This window comes from Pinus tabuliformis, chromosome 8, assembly GCF_031772625.1.
Source record: "Pinus tabuliformis cultivar Carrire ecotype Pingquan chromosome 8, CPIR1, whole genome shotgun sequence".
NCBI classification, from domain to species: Eukaryota; Viridiplantae; Streptophyta; class Pinopsida; order Pinales; family Pinaceae; genus Pinus; species Pinus tabuliformis.
Window position 1 is genome coordinate 1,983,735,781 of NC_142294.1, and position 20,285 is coordinate 1,983,756,065.

The window sequence follows — 20,285 nt, forward strand, 5'->3', positions numbered from 1 at the left end:
GTGCAAATAACTGTGAATTTTTTTATGTATTGTGCGCCATTTTCAGTTCTCTTTTACAAAGAAGTAGCATAATCAAATTGTCGTCTTTTGATTTGAAAGTGTCGCAAGTGTCGTTTTCAGTCAAAGAAAAGAATTCTATTGTTCTTGATGGTCGATTATACAATTACTCTTGTATTTGATTTGAATTAGTAGTTTTTCAAGTGTCAAAAGCAGTTTTCAATTCAAAATAGCGAAGGGTCGTCATTATCTTCCTTTCGTTTTTGACAAGAAATTTGTTAGTACTGCTGCTTTGAAAAGATAATTCAGATTTGTACTTAGCATTCTTCTTGTCATTCACACATTAAGAAAGCTGAAAACAAATACATGCATGTGCATTTGCATTTAGACTGCTTGTTGGTTTGATTTAGGACAATGCATCTAGTGTGTGCTCTCTGCTCTATGTTGAAAGAATATCGTCTCTCTTTCTTTAGTAGCTAGGATTTTCATTGAAAAAAGAAGATTAAACAATTGTTTATCATCTTAGATTGCATTTTAGGAATTGTACATCTACATCATGCGATGAGCTTGAAAGGCAAATTTCTTAAGAAAGATCAACTGTAAAATAAATTCAATGAACATAAAAATGCTTTGGAACCTAACACACAACATCTAGAAGTCTAGGCTAGAGACGTATTTCGGCGTCATAAAGCCTGGTAACTATCGCTTTCACTGTTGGTTGGGTGATTTCTCCTCTTTGAGACGACAAGTGCTAGTACAGACTTGTGCTCCCACGTACTGTTGAGTATATATTGGGAGACCACAATAGGCTATATCCTTTATCCATAGGAAGCCGTGTCTGCCGCCCTATCGATCGCAATGCACTGAACACAACATTTGGGAAGATTGACTACCGTACCGTAAAAAGTATTCTGCAGTTTTGCGATTGGTTTGGTAATCCCTCTATCTAAATTTCCAGAGTAGTCTCTTTCGTTCCTTTTCAGACTCCTTAAAGGAAAAGGTCCATCTGAGCAGTTGTCACTTCAGGCTCATTAAAAATCGAAGGTGACTAGAGTCATCTTTTGTTTTTTCTGACTCTTAAAAATTGAAAAAACAAGTTGTGTCAAAGCATCTAAAATTCATTTAATTTGGAAAAATTTTCCCCTTTATTTTTAGTTGATCGAGTAATCCGCAATCATGGAAGAAAGTCAATTGAAACCTCATCGTTCGCAGAGACTTATGAGTCAACTGTCTTTGTCCCCAGAATCAAAACTATTCCAGACAAGGCAAACTCGTTTAACCGGCTCAAAATCCCCTGGTCTGGTTGGGACATGTGTTACGACACCCTCGGAGACTCCGGTTACTCCAAACATTTTTGGTACCCTTGCCTTTACATAAGAAGTTCCGCAGCCACTAGAGGACAGTAGAACTGATCCTAGTATACCTGAACTGGCTCCATCTATAGCTGATTCGGAAGGTGTTGTTCCCCAAACATCAGTCACTGCAGAATCTATACCTTCTTCGGCACCAGAAATATTTTATGGACCTGACGGTCTACCTCTTCCACCTGGTTTGATTGCTATAGAAGATATTGTGGAGGATCCACCATCTAGTACTCCATCGCATTTTGGAGTTGGGATCACCCTATATCCTTCTTCGTCAGAAATTAGTCTACCATTATTGGAAGTTCCTGTAGAATCGCTCGGAAATCTTTTCGATAGACTAGATATGTCTAAACAATCGTCGACATCTAGGACTGTGTCACCTGAAACAGCAACAACATAACTTCCTGCTGCCACTCCAACAATGTTCACAGGCGTACCATCTGTCGCAACTAGCTCTCAATCACTGGATGGAATCCATCTAGGGGTTGTTTTGATGGTATGGTCTGTTCTCGTTTGTTTGTCCAGAATAATATCTGGAATCTCTTATGTTGAGTCTCAGCAAATTGATCCTTCGCAATGTCAATTTGGGCAGTTCGATCCTCAAAGGCAAATAATTCCCTTAAGCACCGGATTACTGCCATATGGGGGGCAATATTCCCTTTCATTGTCGCCTCCGGGAGGTCAAACATACGAGAGTTCGCAACAGAATTCAGGTTATGCTGGAATTACATCTAGTGGTTGGATGCCAATATTGCCTCAACAACCAAGAGTTGTATACTCAATACAACAAAGCCTGCGTATGTCAAATATCCCCACTACACTGGCTATTTTGACGGTGTCGGAAGTACAAGTGTTACCTTTTGTATGCCAACCTCAAGTCTCTCAGGTCGCAATCCAACAACCTCTTGTCCTTGCATCGCCACCACAATCGTTAATTAGTGGCTCCTTAACTGGAGTGACCCAGGCTAAAATGGGTACCATTACCCCTCATCTTGGTCAAATAGCCAGTATTGGACAACAACACATGGTCTCACAACCATGACTGGTGCAATATCAACAACCACAATTCCAACAAGTTTACCAAGGATCTGAGCACCAAGTCTTTGCAAGTAATGGGCCGCCGTATATTCACAATGGTCAACATGAACCATTTCATAATGGTTATGCCCACCAACCTTAACAAAGTTATCAGCATCAAATGCACTATGCTAGTATGCAAAGACCCACTGCTCAGGCAATCCCATCTTATCCTGGGTACGCTTCGCCGAACCTGAATCAACAGTTGCCCTTCGTGGCAACTTTAGAGTTACGGAGCTAAGCCGGCTAACAAATGATCCAATCACTTACACCCCTTGGTGGCAAGCGATTCCTCATAAACTTCCATCAGATATTCCTAAATTTAATGGAAATTCGGGTGTAGATCCGTCGAATCATGTGATGACCTTTCATCTATGGTGTTCATCTAACACTCTAAATGATGATTCGATCAGGCTTCTCCTTTTTCAACGAATGTTAACTGGTCCGTCAACAAATGGTATATTAAATTGCCTAGAGCTTCGTTTGATGACTTCAGTACCCTAGCCACAACCTTTTTAACCCATTTTCAGCTACCCATAAGGTACGAAATGGGAATAGAGCTTCTTACCAATTTCAAGCAAATGATGGCCACTCACATATCCAATCATATTCATGAGTGGCGACGTTGTCGTAGAATGGTAAAACCATATGTTCCTGATCAGCTGTTGGCTGAATGGTTTATTAAGTGATTGTTACCTTCTATTACAGAAGATGTGGCAAAGGGAGGAGTCGTCATTAACGAGCAACTAATTGCTCGTGTGCAATATTTAGACTTGATCTATACTCAGTCTGGCATGCTCTGCAATAAAATCCCTGATGCTCCTAGACCAGAAATTTTCGTTCCTCCCTCTTCTAAATTGAACAAAGACTCTCATGCCGGGGACAACATGATAGGAACAACCAGCACGAAAACCGTAAAGGCTAAGTCAAAGAAGGCCCGTACGGTTTCAGGTCAAAATGAAAATGAAGAACTTCTCGCATCAGAAGTAAATGTCGTATCGACTGACAAAGGCAAAGAAACCAAGCAACCAGGAGGCAAGAAGAAAAAGAAAGGGAAGAAGAAGAAACAGGAAGAGTCGTTCTCTGAAAAACCTTCTGCAAACCCTTATGGAGATAGGAAACCAAATCGTCCATGCCTTATATGTGATGAGGATCATTGGACAAGAGAGTGTCCGTATAAAGCTGAACTTAGAAAATTCTTCAAGAATTCAAAAACCTCGGCAGTATTGACGGATCCATTTCCAAATCCAGGAACAAATCTGGTTGCTAGTGACAATGCTTCCCCATCCCAAGTGCTAATGTTGTCAGTTTCGAAGCAACAAAACGATGCTTTGATATCGACAAGGAGTAAATATTACGGGAATCCACAGCTATCGGACAACAAGGCCAATGATCAACCCAGTAGTTCGACAACAACTTCGACCAAAGTTGTGCCACCCATCATTCCTGAACTAACGATAAAGCCGCCAAAGGGAGTAGTACACAAATCAACATTTAATCCTCGTGCCAGAGTAGCACAACATTATAATATAGTGGAGGATCTGGCCCAATCGCCATCCACTATGTCGACACTTGAGGTATTACAAAATTGCCCCTCTCAAAAGCAGGCTTTATTATCAGCGATAGGTGGGATTGACCCAACGGATTCCAATCTTGTGTCCTTTAATCATAAAGGATATGACCCTCAGTTACCAGCTCAACTAGCTTTCCTTATTCAAGTGAAAGCCCTCAACAAAACTGTTCATCAAACAATTATTGATGAGGCGGCATCTACATGTATTATGTCGATGAGTTGCTGGAAAAATTTAGGATCTCCACCCTTTTCGCGATCTTTGACGACATTAAAAGCATTTGATGGACGAACATACACCCCATATGGGATTTTAAGTAACTTGCAAGTTGAACTGGGGGGCAAAATAGTAGAAATTGATGTTGAAGTTATCGATGGAAACCTCGATTACAACATCCTACTGGGAAGGCCTTGGATTTATGCTATGGCTGCTGTTGTGTTGACATACTTCAGAAAGATTGCATTTCCTTTTCAAGGAGGAATTACAATCGTCGACCAACAAACCTTTCTCCCCAACTGTTCACAAGTTACGGGAAGCATTCTGATGATCCACGGAAGCTCTCAGTCGCTTCAAAATATCGAAGTAGGCCTACTAAAAGACCCTACATTGATGGGTACTTTTTCCCTACCACCTCCAAACAATCTGGCGGAAGTGGCCATGGTGGGAACCTGCAATATGATATCTTCTAGATTCAGAAGATTCTTGAACATTTTTTCAGCATGGATCATCGCCCTAATAGAAATATTGTAGCAATCAATTTTCTTAGCCTGGGGGGCAAACTCAAGTCAACACTCATCGAGAGTTTGGATAAATAGGTCTAAGGAATATGGCACCTATTTAGGTCCTTGGTCACATCTACACTCTACATATGAAGGAATCATTCAATTAATGATGATAGGAGAGGCACCATGGGAAGATTACCACCATCGTTCCCATCTTCAGGATTACCACGAAGATTATTCCAACAACCTTAATCATCCTTCAGTTTTTGATTTTCTATAAAATACTGTAAATACGATGGATTATGAGGATAGTTCTTTTATTGTGTCAACCTCATTAAAAAATGAAACGACTCCCTTTCCAAATCGAGTCTTTGATTACGATCTCGTAAAATCCAAGTCGAGTCTTTCGAGGATCTCGAAGGTAAACCTTCATTCCAACCACCAAGTTGAATGCAATGAAGCTTGGGGGGCATGCACCTTGATTTGCCTTATTATGCTGGGGGCATGCAAACTTATCACGAGCAGTGTTGCCGCAGGGTTCAAGCTCTTAAAAAAATAAACCCGCCGCGAGCAGTGTTACCTGCAGGGTTCAAGCTCGTTAAAAAATAAACCCGACACGAGCAGTTTTTATGCGAAGTTCAAGATCGTTAAAAATTAAACCTTAGCAATGAGAAAACGTTCCCCCAGAGTTTAAGCTCATTAAAAAATGAACCAATTTCTAGTAAATAACCATTGTGAATGCATTATCATCAGCTTTTGAGCCCTGGTCGTGTTCTTACCATCACCTCCACTTTGTTTTAGCCGATCATTCACCTCCATTGGATTGTTTACCCCTTTTGAGGAACAACTGTGAAGAGTGATCTTGTTAGCCATCCTTGTGACACTGCCGTGATTGGAAAATTCTAAACCTTACCTGGAATTAGCTGCTACCTGAAATTATCACTCGTTCCTCAAAAACGAGTCTCCTTTAAGCTCTTTTCATCTGACTCATAAAATATGAAAAGATTGCCGAGCAATTCGCCTCTCCAGCTCGTTAAAGCTACCGGAAGTGCTATCCCTCCTCTAGATTTTAATATTTTTGGACCTGAGGGATTATTACACAAAAAGATCGAGCGCTTGTTTTGTTCGACTCGTTAAAATTACCGCAAATTCATCCCTTTCGTATTATTTTATACTTTTTCGGACTTAAGGGATTATATGATGAAAAAGGATTATTGGAGTTTCCTTTACGTCCCTTTCAGACTCTCTAAAATTGACAAGGATCGAGTTATCTTTGTCGTTAAACTCGTTAAAAACGAATATCGACAAACTTGTCCATACAGACAAGAACGAGTTTCACTGTCACTAGGCTCGTTAAAGCATAGCGACGGGTTTTCCCGAAGGGAAAATTATAGAACAAGCATATGTTATCCTCCTCAAGCTTGACAAAAATAAAGAGGTACTGGTCCGCAATGACTGGGGAAAAATTGGGAAGAAAACTTGAAGAAACTTTATTGGTAGTAAGTCGCTCTTGAACATGACACTTTCACTCTGCATCTGAGTCGGGTTGGGTTGTTCCGTTCATTGGTCATATCACCATTGGTCCATCACACCATCCATATTTGGGGTTAGCGCTACCAATCCATGTCAGTGTCACCGGTATGTTCAAGAGAAGTCGCTCAGAGAATTCACCTGTGTCTCATCCGCTGCAATACATTCACGCTCCATTATTTCATGACCGCCACCCTGAACCCTGTATCATCAGTTCGTTTTCACCTCCAAAATCATTTACTCCGTTCCGTGTCATAAATGTGGGATTCATTAAGGCCCTCCTACGACGGGTCACTTGTTGTCGACATCAGCTCATTATCCAAGAAGTCGACTTAGGAACAACCCTTTCAGTACTTTGAAGCTTGCATGCCTCAATGGCAAGTTTCTCACTTCTGGCGACAGGTTTACATCAATGGCCTTCGACCGAAAGATTTTGCGTGGTGTTCGACGCCAAGTCCCTTTTCACACCACGCGAATTGTACTATAGTACCTTGAGGGTCATCATCATTATCGGTGATTCCTCTCACGCCTGTTAACAAATTACATCATTGGCTGGTAATCAGGCGATGTCTTTCCATGTTCGACTAACATCTTTCACATGGATGGACTTGTACTCCGAGTGAAGATTGAACGAGTTTGAAGACCCCGGATCTAGTTTCATCCATCCGGGCTGCGATATATTCAGGAAAATAAAAACATCAAATGTACATTGTTGTTGCATAGATGATCATCTGAACCAAAGGATGATGACTCTATCAGAATCATCAGTTTGCCACACAGACGGTTGTCTGTCTTATGTACATAAAAATGAATTTATAAAGCTGAGCATGCGAATGCTCGCCTCAGCTAGATCATGAAAAATATTATGAAGATAATGTATTGTATTGTATCTTATTACAGGTCGCCTTCCAGCTCGAAAAAACTTTAGATCCTCATGATAAAGCATTTCATCCGATATCAAAAGATTAACGACCTCATGCTTTAAGGGGCAACTGTTATAGACATTTTTGGGCACTGCAACCCCAATCAAACATGTCCATAAACCAAGGGCTCCTAAGTCCCTAAAAGTTTTGTTCCATACCCTAAAAGAACAAGGTCAACTGATTACATCATCTCCCAGAAGTTCTCCACAGGAATCTACTCAGAACTGGTCAAAACTGGACCATACAGACTGCCCAGTGCAGAGGGTGCGATGCATCTCACCTGCCCAGTGAAAAGGGTGCGATGCATACTGAAAAGCCCTTCTGTAGGGTGCGATGGGCGAGAGTGGACAAATGGCAGAGATAGTTTGCGAGGTGGATGATCATAGAATCTTCCAGAAACTTCTCCTATGACACTTGCCTCTCTGAATTCGCCCAGGGATGAGTAGGAGATCATCAACCTCCAAGTGGAATCAAGAACTATCAAATAGAGGACACTAATCAAAATCCCAGAAGCTGACTCACTGCCCTGCAATCATCTATATATGGATCCCTCATCCCAGAGATCTAGAGGCTGGAATTTTGTACCTTGTAAGGAAGTGCTGCTGGTTTCTTGGTGGAACATCATAGTGTTTGGTGATCTAAGCTTTTCATGAGGTGAAAGAAGGGCTTTCATGCTAGAGGATGACGCTGGGTTAGAAAAATTGGTTGTAATCCTCTTTGCTATTCTTGATATTAATAAAGCTATTCAAGTTTTCCTCCACATTCTTGTATGTTTTATGATATATGCATTTGTGTGGTCAATATATATCTAGTCCTATATTGTTTATGATTGTAGATCTCTGTTCTTCGATAGTATTATGCTGCTTGATTCCACGGGTGCTCTTTGAAGCTGGGTAGACGAAGGAGAAACGACAAGGATTTGTCAGAAGGGAGAGGAACCGAGCAAGGAACCAAGCGCAAGACTGAGGTTGGTGTCCTTCATTCCCTCTTATCTACTTCTCATAAAGGAAAATGAAAGTAGTTTTAGTTTGTTTGTTTTTAAGATAGCTACCAGTCTTAGTCGGACTAGCAGCTCCGAGTGGACACTAGATTTCCCGATAACAATGGGAGTGATAAGAAATGATTTAGAGGGTTTGGAGGATGATGCTAGGGCTTAGAGGGAGTAGTGTAGGTTTTTGAAAATGGAGAATATGTGCTCTGTGTATTTTTTCAAGAATTTTTCAGGGTAAGACAAAGTGTAGGGTTTGTTCTTGATTTTTTTTTTTCTTATGAAATGGGATGGATGAAAGATAGATAGATAGTGTATATGATGTGGATGGAGGGCTTGGAGTGCTTTGGTGACTTGGCCTTTGCACAAATTTCATCTTTTAATTGTTGCCCTGATTCCTCATAATCATCACACTTCCTAATTTGGCTTTTCCACATTGCATGAGTGAGCGAGTTAGCTGCAATTAACTAGTTGAGACTAATGACCCATACTTAGATTATAAACCTCACTTTTCATTCCTCCTCTAACTAAAACCATCCTCACCTGTATGGATTCATTATTTAACAACAAATTTCTAACTATAATATGCTCAAGGTAAGAGGTCAAGAATATTGCATACCTGTACCTACCTTATGGTTTTTGGAGAGGCATGCATGATGTTGTTGAGTTGATGATCAATCCATGATCCTCTTAAGGTGATAATTTACTTTGTTTTCTTATGCACATGTCTTCATAGCTTGATGATTTTTGGACTGATAAGGTTGTTGTGTTCAATTTTCTTTCCAGTGCCCAATTTGCTACTGGTGGAGTTGATGGATGCCAACCCATATTCTAAACCTCTATCTTTAAGTTACAATGAACAAGTTATCTTAATCAAATCCAACATTCTTGGAGTGTTGGGCTTGTCCATGGGTGATGTTGATCTTCCCCACACTTTTCACAATTGTCATACACCCTTCCAACACTTCATCTCACCATTCTTTTCCTCTAAAACCCCTCAGCCAAATTCTTGTAGCAGTTCACGACATCCTGTAGCAGTTTCTTGTAGCAGACTTATTTTTCCAATATCTCCCAAATGGTATACTGGATTGACCTAAAATTTTCTGAGCATGTTTCCATCATCCTTATGAGCCTCCCCATAAATAAATCTTGGTCAATGGATGCACGAATTTCGAGAAAAAATAAAAATGTTGTAGGTGATGGAGGTCGATTTCTTGAAAACTATGCACTGGAATTTGCTTAAATTTCTTGAATATGTTACCATCATCCATATCCATCTCCCCATGAAACAAATTTGCAAATGTATGCACAAATATTGAGAAAATTAAAAAATGGCTGTAGGTGATTGAGGTCCATTTATTGAAAAGCGTGCACCTTATTTTGTTGAAATTACTTGGGCATGTTAATATCATCCATATGCATCTCCCCTTAAAACATCTTGGAAAATGGGTGCATGTTTTTTAAGATATGATAAAAATAATTTTCTTCTCTATGTATTTTTGTTTCATGTAGCTAAACAAAGTCTTCCTGTAGCATGTTAGGACAACAAGGAAAATGAGTGGTACAAGCTTGGGAATGATGAGTGGATGGTGGAAATAGATGAGGGTGATGGATTAGCATGGCCTTGGTCGTTCTGTAGCATCTGAGCAAAGGAGGAGAAAGTCTAAGTTTGAATTCCTTTGACTAGTTTTTTGATCAACTTTTGTTTTGGTGGCTAACTTGTTTTTGTTGCTTGCAGAGGTTGGAGAGTGCCTGCATTCATGAGAGAGAGATACATGGAGCAAATAATTTTTTATTAATTTGTTTCCTTTTTTTTTCTTCTAGGCCTACTAGCTGCCTTAATGAGGTTTTCAACTAGTAGGTCTTCCTAGGCGCCTCAAAGGAGGTTTTCACCAAAGATTTTACTTTTTTTCTATTATTTTCCAATTTTTATTTTTTTCTATCCTACTCTACTTGAAAAACAAAATCTCTTTCAAGTATAAGATCAATACTTCCGATGGATCCATGTGCACATCAAGATGACAGATAAACTGATGTGTAGGCTTGAAATATATGCTTTGACATGTACCTGAATTTCAAAGACCAAATGCTTTGACTGATATGAGATTAGTAATTATTGAAGAAGAGTGGGTTGATCCAACTTAATGACTATCTAGAAACATATTTCAATGTAAGTATGGGGGTTTTACGCAATGCATTATATTAGATATCATTTTTGGGATTCAACTGCGTTAAGTAAGATCATTCAATGTAGTTGTGATGCCCTTGGTCCACTTGTTAATTTGGATCATTCTTCATGTCTTCTACCATGACATTCAAATCTTCCTTTTTTTGCACATTATTCTCTTGAATACATGGAGGATATGATGGTAAACACGAGGGAACTTTCTCAATATGTGATTCTGATGTATGATATTTATCAAGTGCAACCCATGATTCTTTGGTCTTCTCATTTGAATCTTCTTTTTTTGCATGTTGTCCTTCAATGACAATAAATGTATCTCCTTTTTTCAATGCTCTTCTTGAGCTAAGATCAATACCATTGAGATCAAGAGGATATATTTGGAAGTGTTGTACCTCAAAATTGTAAGTGGGTTGAGCTACTTCCTTGTGTGGGTTTGGAAATGGTGGTAGAGGTAGTTGAATGGCAGTGGATATTTGAGATGGTTGTGGTTGGGGTTGTGGTTCTGGTGGAGGTGGATGGTAGGGGTAACATGGAGTTGGGTATGGAGGATTTTGAGGAAAATATTGAGGATATTGTGGATGGCTCCCATAATTCCTTTCCAACCTTATTGCCAAGATTGGTTTTGGGGTTGAGATGGCTAAGGTTTCCAAGGAAAGGGTGTGTTCGAATTACTTTGAGATGGATGTTGATGGGTCTATAAATTATACATAAATTAAGGCCCATGCCCCTAATTTAAAACATAAATTAAGGCATATGACCATCCTTCAGCACATTAAACCTCTCTTTTTGCATTAGATAATTTATTTTTAACTTTAATATATTCATTAGGAAGGCTTATGAATAATTGAATATTTGTGCCTAATATTATTTATTTTTTGGAATATTATGAGAATATTGGGTAGATTATGAAGAGTTTGAGGAGGAAATAATTTAGGAACTTGTTCCCTACTACTGGAGGATCAATAATAATTAGTAAGTCAACAAGATGTTATGGAATTATGACACAAATTGTGGAACTCCAATGGTTGAGAAAATCTAGGAATGTATTCCACTAATCAAGGGATTTCAGTGGGGAAATCTTCTTCCATTCATGGGGAATGATTCTTAATAATTTTGTATAAATACCAAGTCGAATTTGCCTCTAGGGAATGATTAAGAAAATCTAGGAATGTGTTCCCTACCATTTAATGCAAATTCTTAGTATTGGGGACTAGATCCACTAATCAAGTGATTTTGGTGGGGAAAGCTTCCTCCATTCATAGGGAATGATTCCTAATCATTTTGTATAAGTACCACGTGGAATTTTCCTCGAGGGAGGGATTTTTCATTAGTGTTATTATGGAGAGAGCTTGTATTTTTGCAGCTCCATTGTATTTTCTTGCAGGGATGTAATTCTATTGATGAAAATAATGAAGATTGGTGTCATGTTCAGCTTCTAAATCTTGTTCTCCTCCATAGGTCTCTGAGTTTCCTTGGGCTTGGCCATCCCAGGAACCTCAGAGCCCTTTTGTATCATTTTATTTCCTTCTTTTCATTGTTTATTCACATGCATCTCTAGTTTTTATTTCTTTTTATTTATGCATTTAGTATTAATGATTTCTTGTTGTAGGATTGAGTTAAATGGTTGATGTAAGTTATTTTGCAAGATCAAAAACATTATTTCATCCTTGGAAAAGCTTCGAAAGTTCATAGGAATCATTGAGTTTCTTGGATTAGTCTTTTTATTCCCAAATCTAGATTGTTGGACATCCTTTTTAGCAAAGAACAATAAGTTTCTGCTATTTTTTAGAGCATATTAATGAGCTTCAATCAAATTGATTCCACTTGCATTAGATAAAAACAAAATTCTAGTTCATAAAAAAAATTACCCGATTGCATTTTCACTTGATTTGGTTAGGCATTTCTTAGATTTACTAGCTCACTAGTTCTAAAATTTCTAGATTTTCGACTAGTAATGTTTTTTATTTTTTTTCATGGGTTAACATAAGTATTTTCAAGTGATTCCACTTGGAATAGGGACATAAGACATCCTAGTTAATAAAAAAATTTGTTCCATCCAATTTGGATTTGATTTTCTTGGTCATTAAACCCTCACCAATTTCATCATTTCACAAAGAAACTTCTCTAAGCTTATTGAGCGAATCCATCCATTTACCGACTTTGGTTTTGAGTTCTGAGTGATCCTAGGAATTTTCCCACTCCATTCCACCCATCACACACATTTCCTAGGCCTCCCATCACCTCCAACACCTCACATTTTTCTCTCGGCTGTATTCTATAGGTTCACTGTAATTCCTATAGGATCATCCTGTAGGTTTCTAATACATCCTGTAGGTTTTCCTGAAATAGCCTGTTTTGAGGCCGAATTGAGAGAAAACCTCTAGGAAATCACCAAAAGCCTCCCAAGGGTCTCCCACACCATAAAACTATCTCCTAACCCTTCCATCCAACCTCCAACATCCTTAATTCACCTGCCACATCACCAAAGGGAATTAGTTTTCATATTTGATTTTGCATGAAAAGACAAAAAGACAAAAACATATTTATTTTAGTACCTTTACTTGCATATTAGTGATGTTTGATGCTTCTTACTTCCATTCTTATATAGTATCATTTGGTTCATGATAATTTAGCATTATTGAAAACAATAGTTTCTTGGCAGTTAATTAGGAAATGGTGTGATTAGCATTGAATTTCCGTCTCTTTCCTTGTACTTTCTTTCTTGCAATAGGTTAAGGTTCCATTTCGAACATTTCATTTTCTGCAATTAGTTTAGGATTTGACTTCAATACATGCATTTCATTATATCATGACAATAAAGGAAGGGCACATTGTATGCTGCACATATAGTGCCGACACCTCTTAAGTTTGTACGAACCCCAGGTTGATAATTAAAGTCGGTAGCCTTGGGAGTTGCAACATTCTTGTTGCAATAACGAGGCTCATAATTTTTTTGTGTCGTTTCCAAGGAGGTGTCAAAGTATGCATTATTTTGTTACCTAGTTGATTCATTTCTTTTTTAATTTTTGCAAAAACAAAAAAAATATTTTCATTAGGCATAGTTAATTTCAAAAGTAGAAAATTGCATTGCATTATAGTTTTCATTCAATCATTAAAACAAAAGAAAAATTCTCCAACACAAACCCACCCCCCCATTTGATCACATGGTGAAATAAGAGCCATATCACCATTCACTTTTGCAGGTAGAAGAAGAAGATGTTGAAGAATGTAGAAGAAATTGATGGCGATGATGACAACGAGGAAGATCCTATTGGATTTCCCATTCAAGATACTGATGGAAGTGTGCACATGAAGAACATCCCTCCATCTTTTCTTGCAAACTTTCATGGTCTATGGTCAGAGGATCCGGAAACCTTTCTCTTTGAATTTGAGATTGTTTATAGATCTTATGGTTACTTATTAAAAACTCAAAAATTGAGATTGTTTCCAGCAACATTGAAGGATAAAGCTCTTAAATGGTTCATGATTTTAGGGACTAATTCAATAAGATCATGGAATGATATGAAAAAGATATTCCTAGAAAAATATAAACACCATGATATTAAGGAAGAAATCTTTAAAATTAATCAAATAGAAGATGAGAGCCTTGAGGATCTACTAGAGAGGTTCATGTGTAATGTTAAGAGGGAAAAACTACATCATTCAGGATCCGACATACTAAAAACCCTCTTACTTAGAACAATTAGGGATGAATGGATTGATCTCTTTAATATCATGAGTAGAGGTGATGTATACCAATTATCATTTGAGGAAATTTGTGAAACATGCAAACACATATCAAGAGGAAAAGCAAGAGTAGGTAAATCAGCATCAAGATTGGTAAGTCAATTTAAAATTGGAAATTTGTTTGATGATTTTAAAACAGAAATTCTTAGTAATCTAACAAAACAAGTAGAAATGTTAAGAATACAAAATGAGCAAAAAGAAGATGTTTGTGTTGTCCATGCAAAATCACATGATGTTAAATGTTGCTCCTCATTACCAAGGTTGAAGGAAGTTCACCAAGAGGACAATGAAGCAAGTCAATTGCCAATACAACAATGTTATGTAGCTCTAAGAGGACCATGGCAATCTATTCAGCCTAATATGATGCAAGAGCCTAATTCACAATTTCAAGCTTATGCACATCCATCTCAAAGTAATTGGAACACACCCTTTCCTTGGCAATATTGGCAATCTCAACCCAAAAACCAATCTTGGCAACAAGGTTGGCAAGGAACTTATGGGAGCCATCCACAATATCCTCAGTATTTTCCTCAATATACTCCATACCAAAATCCATGTTATCCTTACAATTCACCTCCACCACAACCACAACCCCATCCACATCTATCTCAAATATACACTCCCACTCAACTACCTGTACCACCATTTCCAAACCCACACATTGAAGTAGCTCAACCCACTTACAATGCTGAGGTACAACACTTCCAAACAACTCCTCTTGAGCTCAATGGTATTCACCATAGCTCAGGAAGAGTATTGAAAAAAAGAGATTATATTGATATCATTGAAGGACCACATCCAGAAGAAGAAGATTCAAAAGAGAAGATCAAAGAACCATGGGCTGCATTTGATGAAGAGAAGATAACAAAATCGGAGAGTGAGAAAGCTCCCTCATGGTTACCATCAAATCCTCCATGTATTCAAGAGATCAATCAACAAAAAGAGGAAGACTTGAAGGTCATGGTAGAAGAAGACATACAAGATGATCTAAATCAGCAAGTGGACCAGAGGCATCACAACTATATTGAAATATGGTTCCAGATAGTCACCAAGATGCAACATCACACTCTTCCTCAACTATGCTTGATCCTTTCAAAGTCAAATCATTTGGTGTCTGAAATCTAGGTATATTTCAAAGCATACATTTCAAACCTCCACATCATTTTGTCTATCATCTTGATGTGCACATGGCTCCATTGGAAGTATTCTTATACTTGAAAATGACTTTGTTTTTTAAGTAGGGTAGGGTAGAAGAAGAAAAAAATGAAAAAATGAAAAAAAGAGAAAAAAAATCTAAGGTGAAAACCTCCTTGGAGGTGCCTCATATTGGCTTATTGATCGAAAACCTCCATGAGGCGGTCAACGAGTTGAAGAAAGAAAAAAAGAAGTTCCTAGGTGAAAACCTCCTTTGAGGTGCCTAGGCAGACCTACCAATTGAAAACCTCATTAAGCCGGCTAGTAGGCCTAGAAGAAAAAAAAGAGAAAAAATAAAATAAAAGAATCCTTGCTCCATGCATGCATGTACTCTCCAACATCCGCAAGCAACAAGAATAAGTTGGTACCAAAAGGAAAATTGGTCAAGCCTAGTCAAAAGAATTCAAATTGTGACTTTTTCCTACTTCTCTCAAATGCTTTAACAAGGCCAAGGCCATGCCAATCCATCACCCTCATCTATTTCCACCATCCATCCATCATTCTCAAGCTTCTACCATTCAATTTTCTTGCTATCCTAAAAAACTACAGGATGCTCTATTTTACTACAGGATACAAAAATACATAGAGCAGAAATTTGTTTTTACAATAACTTGAAAACCGTGCATCCATTTGCCAATATATTTCAGAGGGAGATGCATATGGATTATGGTAACATTTTAAAGAAATTTCAAAAAATTCTAGTGCATGGTTTACAAGAAATCGACCTCCATCACCTTCAGCAATTTTTGTATTTTCTCAATATTTGTGCATCCATTTAAAAAGTTGTTTCATGGGGAGATACATATGGATGATGGTAACATGCCCAAGAAATTTCAGCAAATTCTAGTGCATGGTTTCCAAGAAATCGACCTCCATCACCTTCAACCATTTTTATTTTGTCTCGAGATCTGTGCATCTATTGACCAAATTTTTCTATAGGGAGGTGCATAATGATGATGGAAACATGCTCAAAAAGTTTTAGCTCAATCGAGTCTACCGTTTGGGAGATCTGGACAAAACAATTCGCTGTCATGTAAACCTATAGGATACAAAACAACACCTACAAGATTGGCAGTTGGAAATTTTAAAGGAGATCCAGAGGTCAAAGAAGCTTCTCTAGAGCTTAGCAGTAGCATCAGGATCATCAGCATCACCATCCAACACTTGCACATCAACATCAACTTAGCAGCAGCATGCATGTCTCTCCAACAAACATCAGGTAGGTACATGTATGCAATATTCTTGACCTCTTCTCTTGAGCATATTATAGTTAGATATTTTTTATCAATGCATGCGAGATGAGGTTTTATAAGCTAAGGATGGGTCAACAGTCTCACCCGCCTTCAACTAGTTGATTGCATCTCACTCCACTCATGCAATGTTGAAAAGTCAAATTAGGAAGGGTGATGATTTCAAGGAATGAGGACAACAGTTAAAAGAAGAAATTTTTGGAAAGGCCAAGGTCACCACAACACTCCAAGCCCTCCATCCACTTAATATTCACTATCTATTCATCCTTCATCCATCCCATTTCATTCTTAAAAAAAAAAAACAAAGAGAGGATCCTCTCCATTTTCATGAAATTTCCATTTGCAAGTAAGCAAGAAGGACGGTCAAAGAGCAAAGGAGGATCAAAAAGAGACCCCTGTCACTCACATTTTTATTTTACCGCTCATTGCCATTCATTCCTCCACCATTTCTGTCATTTTTCCCACTCCTTTACTTCAGTTTACAAAGGGACTGTGTTTTCTACAAGATGATCCTGTAGGAATTACAGTGACCCAAAAATCCTGTAGGAGGCAGTCCTAAGGAAAATAAATGATGGAACAAGGTAGTAGAATGTTGATAAGGGTGTGGAAGACCTTGCCAAACTAAAAAATAATGAAGAACCATCTTGAATAAGGGGAAGAAGACAAACTAATGGTCTCAAGAAAAATGATTTTTCTTTGCACAAATATGTTTTTTGGCTTGTCCTTTTAGAACTTACAACCAAGATTCTTAATGCACAAGAGAGAGGCCATCAGGGCCATGGATGAGGCACAATGAGGTCACGAAGTTGCGCAGAGGATGAACAACACTTTCAATAGGGGGGTATGATGGGCCTCTAAATTAGACATAAATTAAGGCCCATGCCTCTAATTAAAACATAAATTAAGGCCTATGACCATCCTTCAACACATTAAACCTCTATTTTGCATTAGATAATTTATTTTTAACTTTAATATATTCATTAGGAAGGTTCATGAATAATTGAATATTTGTGCCTAATATTATTTATTTTTTGTAATATTATGAGAATATTGGGCAGATTATGAAGAGTTGAAGGAGGAGATAATTTTAGGACTTGTTCCATACTACTGGAGGATCAATAATAATTAATAAATCAGCAAGATATTATGGAATTATGGCACAAATTGTGGAACTCCAATGATTGAGAAAATCTAGGAATGTGTTCCGCTAATCAAGGGAGCATATCCACTGATCAAGGGATTTCGGTGGGGAAAGCTTCCTCCATTCATGAGGAATGATTTTTAATCATTTTTTATAAGTACCAAGTCGAATTTGCCTCTAGGGAATTATTGAAAAAATCTAGGAATGTGTTTCCTGCCATTTAATGCAAATTCCTAGTATTGGGGACTAGATCCACTAATCAAAGGATTTTCGTGGGGAAAGTTTCCTCCATTCATGGGGAATGATTCCTAATCATTTTTTATGATGCCACGTTGAATTTTCCTCTAGGGAGAGATTTTTCATTAGTGTTATTGTGGAGAGAGCTTGTATTTTTGCAGCTCCATTGTATTTTCTTGCAGGGATATAATTCTATTGATGAAAATAATGAAGATTGGTTTCATGTTCAGCTTCTAAATATTATTCTCCCCCATAGGTCTTTGATTTTCCTTGGGCTTGTACATCCCAGGAACCTTAGAGCCCTTTTGCATAATTTTCTTTCCTTCTTTTCATTGCTTATTCACATGCATCTTTAGTTTTTATTTCTTTTTATTTCTGCATTTAGTATTAATGATTTCTTGTTGTAGGATTGAGTTAAATGGTTAATGTAAGTTCTTTTGCAGGATCACAAACGTTATTTCATCCTTGGAAAAACTTTAAAAGTTCATATGAATCATTAAGTTGCTTGTATTAGTCTTCTTATTCCCAAATCTAGATTGTTGGACCTCCTTTTTAGCAAAGAACAATAATTTTTTTCTATTTTTAGAGCATCCTAACGAATTTCAATCGAATTTATTCCACTTGCATTAGATAAAAAAAATAATTTTAATTCACAAAAAAATTACCCCATTGCATTTTCACTTGATTTGGTTAGGCATTTTTTAGATTTACTAGCTCACTAGTTCTCAAATTTCTAGATTTTCGACTAGTAATTTTTATTTTTTATTTTTTATTTTTTTGCATGGGTTAACATAAGTCTTTTTGAGTGATTCCACTTGGAATAGGGACCTAAGACATCCTAGTTAATAAAAAAATTGTCCCATCAAATTTGGATTTGATTTTCTTGGTCATTAAACCCTCACCAATTTCATCATTTCACAAGGAAACTTCTCCAATCTTTTTGAGCCAATCCAGCCATCTCCCGACTTTGGTTTTGAGTTAGGAGTGATCCTAGGAATTTTCCCACTCCATTCCACTCATAAAATACCTTTTCTAGGCCTCCCATCACCTCCAACACCTCACATTTTTCTCTTGGCTGTATCCTGTAGGCTCACTGTAATTCCTACAGGATCATCTTGTAGGTTTCTAGTACATCTTGTAGGTTTTCCCGAAATTGCTTGTTTTGAGGCCGAATTGAGAGAAAACCTCTATGAAGTCACCAAAAGCTTCCCAAGGGTCTCCCACACAATCCAACCATCTCCTAACCCTTCCATCCAACCTCCAACATACTTAATTCACCTGCCACATCACCAAAGGAAATTAGTTTGCATATTTGATTTTGCATGAAAAGACAAAATGACAAAAAGACAAAAACATATTTATTTTAGTCCCATTACTTACACATTAGTGATGTTTGATGCTCCTTACTTCCATGATTAGATAGTTGCATATGTTTCATGCTAATTTAGCATTATTGCAAAACATAGTTTCTTGGCAATTAATTAGGAAATGGTGTGATTTAGCATTGAATTTCCATCTCTTTCCTTGTAATTTATTTCTTACAATAGGTTAAGGTTCCATTTCGAACATTTCATTTTCTGCAATTAGTTTAGGATTTGAATTCAGTACATGAATTTCATTACATCATGACAACAAAGGAAGGACACACTGTATGTCGCACATATAGTGCCGACACCTCTTAAGTTTGTACGAACCCCAAGTTGATAATTAAAGTCGGTAGCCTTGGGAGTTGCAGCATTCTTGTTACAATACCGAGGCTCATTAGATGTGCATAAGCTTGAAATTGTGAATTAGGCTCTTGCATCATATCAAGTTGACTAGGTTGCCAAGGTCCTCTTGGAGCTACAAAACATAGTTGCATTGGAAATTGACTTGCTCCATTGTCCACTTGGTAAACTTCCTACAACCTTAGTAATGAGGGGCAATATTTAACATCATGTGATTCTGCGTGAAGAACACAAATATCAATATCTTCTTTTTTCTCATTTTGTATTCTTAAAGTTTCTATTTGTTCACTTATATTGCTAAGAATTTTTGTTTTGAAGTTATCAAGCAAATTTTGAAGTTTAGGTTGACTTACTGATCTTGATGTTGATTGACTTACTCTTGCCCTCCCTCTTGATATGTGTTTGCATGTTTCACAAATTTCTTCAAATGATAATTGGTATACACCTCTACTCATGTGATCAAGAATATCAATCCACTTATCCCTAATTGTTCTAAGTAAGAGGGTTTTTAGTGTGTTAGATCTTATATGATGTAATTTCTCTTCTTAACATTGTAAATGAACCTCTCTATTAAATCCTCAAGGCTCTCATCTTCTATTTGATTCATTCTAAATATTTCTTCTTTAAGATCG